The sequence below is a fragment of the Eumetopias jubatus genome, unplaced genomic scaffold (genome assembly GCF_037043125.1).
Source record: "Eumetopias jubatus isolate StellerSeaLion01/CBP00866 unplaced genomic scaffold, mEumJub1_p1.0 scaffold_10, whole genome shotgun sequence".
NCBI lineage: Eukaryota > Metazoa > Chordata > Mammalia > Carnivora > Otariidae > Eumetopias > Eumetopias jubatus.
In genome coordinates, this window is record NW_028274816.1 from 87732108 (window position 1) to 87740893 (window position 8786).

Below are 8786 nucleotides of genomic sequence, written 5' to 3' on the forward strand. Positions count from 1 at the left end.
TCCTGCCCTTCTCCTTCTGTTCCTCCTTCCTGTTCGTTGAACTATGGGGGCGATGGCTGGAGCTGGAGCAGCCTTTTTGGACTTGGAAGCCAGCCAGCTTGGAGCAACATGTCAGAAGAAGGGTAAGTCTTTTGAGGACTGTGCCGAACAGACCTTCTAGACCAGTCCTGGCCTGCTAACATCCAGATTGCAATGGGAGAGAGAAATTAACCTCTAACTCTTTTTCCCATTATTTTTAGGTTTCAATGATCAGCTGAATCTAATCCTAAGTAATATATGTACCACTGTGAAAGAGATTCAAACATAAAAATAAGAGCAAACCAGCAAAATGCAAACTGTGGAAGCTAGCATTGAGCAGGCTGCCTGAAATTAACCCAGGGTGACATCTAAGCTAGGTCTTGAAGAGGGACGGAGGCTCATGAGTAGTATGGTGTGGCAATTGTTAGAATGGTGACTGGGCTTTCAGATCCTGGGCTCCCCCGCTCCTCCATCCTGGAGGACCTGCTTGCATCTTGTCCTGTGCTCAGCGTCCTGGGAAGAAGGAAGGTAGCTGGCCAAGGCTGCTGGGTCAAGCATCCAGGAATCCTTTCTGGGGTTTGGGATATAGAGAGGACCAGAGAGTGAGTGTAGCTCTGGTCTGCAGCAAAGAGCACTGGACAGGGAGTCACACTGTGTCAGATTGCTGGGTGTTTTCTCCACTTTCTCTCCCATGGGGGAAGACTCTCAGTCAGTCACGGCTGGCAGTTGGGTTGTTTGGGGGGCAGTCCCTCAGGCTGGGACGGGGGAAGCCTGTAGATGTGAGGCTAGCTCAGGGTGAGACATCTTTCCATGGCCTGGTTCTGGGAATCCGTAAAGCCTGGAGAGCAAGCTCTGATGGTAGATGTGCAAGGCAGAATTCCAAAAGGACTCCACTGACCCACACTATTGTATAATCCTCTTCCCTGGAGTGTGGCTGGGACCTATGGCTTGCTGCTAACCCATAGAATATGGCAAAGGTGAAGGAATTTTGTGGATGTAATTAAGGTCTCTAAACAGCTAACTTTAAGTTTATTAAAATGGAGAATATCTTGGGTGGGCCTGACCTAATCAGGGGAGCTCCTTAAGAGCCGGTCTGAAAATCGGAGGCTCTCTCTCCAGCTGGCTTTGAGGAAGCAAGCTGTCAGCGTTCCACAGCTGTTAAGGAAATGAATTTTGCCAAGAACTACATGTGTCCGAAAGAGGACTCAGCCTCAGAGGAAACCCCAGTCCCAGCCAACACCTTGAGCGCAGCCTGTGAGACCCTGAGCAGAGGCCCCAGCTAAACCATGACCAGACTCCTGACCCACGGAAACCGTGAGATAATACACGTGTGTTGTTCTAAGCTACTAAGTTTGTAGCAATTTGTTACACAGCCATAAAAAATTCATAGAGGGTCAGAAACGCCTGGCTGGACCCTGCTTTGCTCCAGCCCCATGGCCTGCCTCTCTCAAGCTGGGCTGGAATCACTGCTCATGGCGACATGACAACGAGAGAGAAAATTAAAATCCAAGAAGGAGCGATTCACAAACTGTAATCTCGGCAAACAGTGGCACTTAGATTTCCTGTTATTGATCCCCTCAGTGGATATTCTCCAATCTCGTAATTACAGAAGGACTTGTTCAATTTGCGCTGAATCGCCTCCCATCCCCCCCGACACCCCTCCTTGATTTCTTTAAACTCACCATAAAGCAGAGTAGATTGTATGCACAGTAGATTGTGTGTGGACTCGAAATAAATAAATGGTGCTAATCATTGTAATTGAAATCCGATCCCAGCAGGGGGAAGGTTCCTCTGAGTGGCGGTCTTCCTCTTATCTCCCTGGAGCAGGGAGTAAATCCTGCCTTTAGCTCAGGGACATTTGCTTCTGGGGCTGACCCCCTGTGAATTCCCAAGTGCCCTGTGGTTGCTGGGAGATGCAGGCCAGTGCTGGGACCCCCTGAGCTAAGCTAAGCTTGTTTATCTCCCTGCATCCAGGCACAGTCCTCCTGGGAGTGTACACTAGGTCCCTTATTCCCAGCTCTTGTTGGCCACTGGACAGTTCTCCCTAGCTCATCCATGGGTTCTCAACGAGGGGTGGCCAGCTCTGTCCCCCTCCTCCAAGAGCAGTGGGCAGTGACCGCAGACATTTCTGGGGATCCCAAACTTGGGAAGAGGGTTTCTGCTTGCATCTAGTGGGTAGACCCGGGGATGCTGCGAAGAACCTAGCAGGACTTGGGATGGCTCCCATCACCAAGAGTGATCTGGCCCCAAGTGTCAGTAAGTAGTGTGGGGGTCGAGGAACCCTGCGCTGACCAGAATCCTGCTTGAACTCATCTCTTTCGAGAAAGGACATCAGCGGCCAGAGGTGGGAGATTTGGGGCCAATAAAGTTGGATGGTCACACACACCCCATTCTCAAGACTTGGTTCCGACATCACCTCCTCCGGAGTCTTCATGCCAGGGGCCGTGTGCCCATCCCTCCAGAATACGCATGCGTATGGTTTCCCCACCGTTTAGCATCCCCTGCAAAATCTAACTGTTCAGGAAATACTAACTCATGATGACAAAGATCAAGACAATGGTTACCTTTGGGGAAGGTAGTGATGGGAAAGGTCAAGAGGGGGCTCCTGGGCTCCTGGGCGGTGGGGGCTGGTTTGCAGAGCTGTCCACTGGGCAAAAATATGCCATGCTCTGCGTGTCTTATGCAGAGTATGTGTGTATTTAATAATTCAATAAAAGGATTAAAAAGATCTGGTTTCTGTTCATTCTGGCCCACCCTGCCCTTGATTTTAACCTCACCCAGGGAGAGACTGTGTCTCACTTATTTCTATGCCCTCTATATCTTTCATCTGGAACATTCAATCCCTCTGAGACGGCTCTTCCTTTTGTGTAAAGGGGTGATAATAATAATGATATTTGCCGCATATGGTTTTAAAATATTTTTTCCGTGATAAATTAAATAATGCCTATAAAGTGTTTACTTAGCAGAGTGCCTGGCACCCAAGGGCTTGACCTGTATTATTATTAGCAGGTTAGTTAAAGTTTGTTGAACGACTGAATAATCTAACTGGAAGCATTCACACACTTAAGCACACCCCCCACCCTGGCTGCCCCACGCCCTGGTTCCCCAGGCCACTGTCATCCTCGCTTGGTCCCTGTGTGGGGGAGCCCTCGGCCCCCTGACCTGGTGCCTCCATCCAGAGCCCATCCCCCACCTGCTGGTTAGGAGTGTGTTAAGGAGTGACTGTCTCACTGAAGTAATTACCACTGCAGGCATCAGGGAGACATTTCCCGCTCACTAAAAATATTTTTCCCTAGCAAGCCCATTAAACCCCGGCATTTAACCAGGAGCCACAAATCTCAGCCCCAGGGACATCCTGCCACTCCGGTAACCCGGGAATGCGGGGAGCCCCTGCCTTCACGTTTTTGCTTCTCATTGCCCTTTTCTCCAGTTTTCAGTAGGATAAGAGAACTCCCAGGCTGACTGACTGACCCCCTGTGGCCCCTGAGAAGCCTGAGCATCTCTGGTCTCTAGGACATCTAACTGGCCGCCGTAGGGGCATCAGGGCTCCTTCCCTTCAGGCACGTGGCCAGCACTCAGGGAGTGCTCCCTCGCGTGGGTGCGGGGGCCCAAGGAGGAAATATTCAGTTCTGAGAGATGCTCAAGGACGTGATCCCCCTACGGACCCCGTCGGAAGGGAGGGGCCGCAGGGGGTCCCTTTGGAGTCATGGGCTTCCCTTGGGCTCTCCATGACTCCAAGACTTGGCCGTGACAGTTGGAACTGTGCAGGGAGGAGGGTATCTGCCCAGGAGGTAGGGCTCGGTGACGCTGCTCGGGAGGCGGGACGTAGTCCACACTCAGAGAAAGTGGCTGTGGCAGGGGTTTGGAGGAGGATGACCATGACCTGGGCCGAGGGCCTCCAGAGGAGCAGCTGGGACCCGAGTGAGGGGACCCGTCGCTCTAGTCCTCTCCAGTGTCCTCTGTTTTCTTGTCTCGTCCTTTCCACAGACCCTCCCTGCGGCTGAAGTTCAGTTCCTTGATGGAGGGACTGCACGTCCTCATTTGCCCAGACAGTTCCGGTTTATGTCTAGGGTGCCGGAATAAGAACTAGTGGCTGTCGCTTTCACTCTAAACAGTGTCCTGGTTAGATCTTAGGGTCCACAGGGAGGGGCCCACGAAGACACCTGGGGACGGCACAGACACGAGACAAGGCTGGAGAAGCCGTGATGGAGGGTGTGGCCAGTCCCAGAGCTGCTCCTCGCCTGTCCTCCACCAAGGAAGGGCAGACATTGAGAGGAAGCATCCAGAAATTTCCATAGCCCTCGACAAGGTAATTTTATACATGTTGACTTAACAGTAACAACAATTAGGCTTCTTTTTGTGAGTTATTTAAATTTTATTTTTCTAGGGGCACCTGGGTGGCTCAGTTTGTTAAGCGACTGCCTTCGGCTCAGGTCATGATCCTGGAGTCCCGGGATCGAGTCCCGCATCGGGCTCCCTGCTCAGCGGGGAGTCTGCTTCTCCCTCTGACCCTCCTCCATCTCATGCTCTCTGTCTCTCATTCTCTCTCTCTCAAATAAATAAAATCTTAAGAAAAAATAAATAAATTTTATTTTTCTAGCAACTCATTTTTATATGATTTGTACAGAGTAGGAATGGTACAGCCACTCTGGAAAATAGTTTGGCAGTTCCTAAAAACGTTAAACATATGACCCCTTTGCTTAAAGCTACCATACAATCCGGCAGTTCTAGGTTTATATGTGCCCCAGGGAATCGAAAATATACATTGTACACGAATGTTCATTGCAGCATCATTCACAATGGCCAAAAAAGGGAAACAACCTAAAATGTCCATCAGCTGAGGAACAGATGAACAAAATGTGGTCTCTGCATACCCCAGAATATTCTCCAGCCCCACAAAGGAAGAGAGCACTAACTCCTGCCACAACACGGCTGAAGCTTGAGCATCCTTTGCTACGTGAGAGAAGTCAGACTCCAAAGGTGTAGGATTCCAGTTTGGTGAAACGTTCAGAATTGGCAAATGTCTAGAGACAGAAAGCAGGTTAGTGGGTGCTGGGGGTGGGGGAGTGGCTGCTAATGATGGTGGGGTTTCTTTCGGGGCGATGAAAATGTTCTGGAATTAGGTAGTGGGGAGGGTCACACACCCTCGCGAATATACTACAGACCCCTGAAATGCACACCTTAAAGGAGTAAACTTCACGGTAGGTGAATTATATCTTAAAAAAAATTTTTTTAGGGCTCTCTGCTCAGTGAGGAGCTGCTTCTCCCTCTCCCTCTGCCGCTCCCCCTGCTTGTGTTCTCTCACTCTGACTCCCTCTCAAATAAATAAGTAAAATCTTTAAAAATTTTCTTTTAAGGTATTGCTCTCCCACTGGTTGGCGACTGAAAAGCTGGTCCTGCGTTACCAGTGACTGAGAGGCACTGACCTAATTCACCTTCAGATGAGGAAACCGAGCTCCAGCCCAGGGGAGGAGAGACCTGGATTGAGCCCAGTGGGAGTAATGGGGGCCCAGTCCCTGCCTTCCAGCGGTGAGCTCAGCATTCGGGTCATCAGCCAGTGTCTACTCTGCTTTGCGATGGGTGGTTCTGGGCATCGGTCAGCTCATCAGCAATGGGGCCCAAGGGTGTCCTGGCAACTCTGGAAGTCTGTCCTCCACACCTCCCCCGAAACACCTCAAAACAAAACTCTAGAGGAAAAGGCTTTTTCTGGGGAGGGTGAGAGTGGACTAGCCTTCCTGGCCTTGTCTCTCCTGCCTCTTCAGCTGGGAGTTGGCCACCCCAGAGACCTGGTTCCTTCCATCATGCAGAAGGCTGCTCACAGAAGCAGAGACCAGGGGCTTGTTTCCCTGCCCCGAGGGGGCTCCATTGGCTCTGCAAAATCCAGAGGAGCTTGCAGGCGCAAGAAGGTGTGGGCAGGACCCACAGTCAGGGCTACTGTCTGCTCAGCATGTGAGCAGGACGGAATCAGTCTGGACCCAGGGTGAATAATGACAGCAATCACAATGAGGATTGCTGGAGTTGTGGGCGCCCACTCCGGGCTCGGCTCTGTGCTAAGGACATTACAAATGCTGTCATAGCTACCCCAAGCCTCTCGGTGGGTGTCACTGTTTCTAGGGTCCCCGGAGAAAACCCAGTTTTCGAGGGAAGCTATGTGGCTTGTGCGCATCCCATAGCTACCCTGTGGTCGAGCCTTGCATGCAGGGCTGCTCACCACACCCCTGCACCGTGTGCCGTCCTGTGCCTGCACACAGAGCAGACAACTGGGAGCCAATGGGGGGAGGGACAAGTCTGCAGAGGGGGACAGGCAGGAAGAGCCACCTAAATGTGTGTGGTGGGGTGCCCACGCCCGTGGAGGGTCACCCACGTTTTCCCTGCCACAGCCCCTCGTGGGTAGACCTATGGGAGGGAAGCTGGTGCCGGTGCTGAACAACACCAGGACCCAGCGGGGAGGGAGGCAGGGGGATGGACCAGATGACCCTACAGTGTCTCCAGACTCATGAGTCTGCTGTTGTGTGGCTGGCACAAAGGAAGTTCTGGGAGGATCTCTGGCTTCCAGGTACTTTCTTCTAACTGCTGTGCTTGGGATCTGGTTACTGGGCGTGTGCTGGCTGGGACCTGGGGTCTTGGTCCAAATATGGGGCACCAGGAAGGACAGAGGAGACCCAGTCCTTTCTGGGTTTTCAGGGAAACATGGGGGTCGGTTGGGGCCCTACATAGAAAGTATTCCAAACAAGAGCAAGCTGAGGCCTCTGAGGGCATGAGTAGCAGCTATACCGGGGAACCTTCTGGAGGAGTGTGTTAGGGCAGGGTCTGGAAGAGAAGGGAAGGAAGCCAGCAGGAGGAGAGGGGTGGAGGCTGGGGGTGGGGGGCATTTCAGGACATCCCACCATCATTTAACTTTCCTTCCCCGGCTCCATAGCATCACTCACTCTGAATGCAGATCATAAAAATTACAATTGATGTTTCAATTAGTTATAATTTACAGAGCGATTACATTTAATTTCTCTTTTATTGTATTTTAATGGCTTCAAATTTCTTGTTGATGAAATTCAGCCCCATGGTCTGAAGCCAAGGCCGGAGGGTGGGGAGGGGGCTCAGGTTCTTAAGGGGGCAGGTGGGCTAGCGATGGTTCCAGGCGCCTTGCTGTCTTGGGTACCGCCCCCAACATAGTCACGCATTGGACTTCACTGTCTGGGGTTGGGGAGTGGGCGGGAGGAGGCTTGGGGCCCTTGCCCTGCGGGCAACTGTTGGAATTATCTCGCTAATGGACAAGGAGTATTTGCATCTTCCTAACTAAGGATCTGGGGGAATGAGGCGGAGGCAAGGGGAGGGGCCGGGTGAGGAGCCAGCGCTAGAGACAGTCGCTGGGCTGTGGCGGGATCAATGGGCTGTGCCCCTTCTCCAGGCTGCCAGAAGTAGAGGCCACCCGCAGAGGGGCTCAGCGGCGGAGCCGGAAGCACGGAAGAGAGCAGCCGGGCCGCAGAGCACGGTTGTATTCCTTGGTGCCAAGCTCAGGCAGCACTTGGTCACCCCGGTGCTTAATAACTCAGATCCGCCGCCTAGTTTTCTGGCCCCAAGCTCCCGAGCAGTTCTTTTTGAAGCTGCTTGTTATTTGGAAGAACCTCCCAGCATCCCACCTCCGGAGGGATGATGGCTGGAGGGGGTGGAGAGGGGCAGCTTGGCCACAGAGGAAGGGCCCATGGATGTGCTTTCCTGAAACCCTGGCCTCTCAGCTCTCCCTTTGTCCCCGAGGGACTGACCCGACGCTGGGTCCGGGCCCTGCTTTGTCATCTGAGGGGTTAGTGTGCAGTGAGCCAGGGCGCTGCCGTTTGCCCTTGGGGCTTGCTAACTTGAGGTGGCCCAGGGGGGCAGGGCTTTTCTGCCACTTGGTGACGGTACGCAATGCCATTGGCTTTGAAGAGGCTTCAAAGCATTTCCCAGGAAGGGTCCCAAGTCTGTGAGCAGGGAGAGAGGACAGCACCACGGGGCTCCCCTCTTCTCAGCTTCTGGGGTGGGAAAGGAGTCAGCACCTCACAGCCCCGGGAACTGGGGACAGGGAGCAGATCGGAGGTCCTGAATCAGGAGGCAGAACAGCCTGGTTTGGAGAAGGGGCTGCTGGCCAGTGGTTCTGAATTGCTGTCTGGGCGGGGCTGGGAGGCTGGGGTCCCGCGTGGCATGGGGGAGGGCTGAGACCGAGCTCCTGAGCAATGCACCTCTGCTCCTGCAGCCGGTGGAGAGGGGGAGCAGATGGGGAAGACACAGTACACCCCTCCCCATGCCTGTCCTGTCCGTGGCCCGCACCCCTCCAACCTCCCCACTGGGGCAGAGCCTGGCCCACTGGCTGGAGGGAGGGAGGCCAGATCCAGGGAGATAGATTGCCAACCAGCATGTGGAGGGTCGGGAAACCTTACCAAGGAAAGAAATGTTTCGAGGAATGGAAATTTCGGCTGGAGAAGAAGGGACCAGAAGGTGACTGCCCTCTCTGACTTCCAAACAATTAAACGCGGAGGGTGATGACCCACTAGGGCATTTAGGTCCTGCTGACCCTGTCATAATTTTAGGCCAGAGAGCAGGCAGCTGTGTCCCCAGTGCTTTGCCTGCTACTGAGAAGCGCTTAGCTTTCTGACAATTCCAGTGTTCTCAGCAACAATTAGCAAACACTCCAGTTTTTCCTAATTAATCAGATAAAAATAAAGAAATAGATCATTTATCAAGGGTTCTTCTCTTTCTTCAGCAATCTGAACATGGGCAGTCTGTTTAGCCTCTAT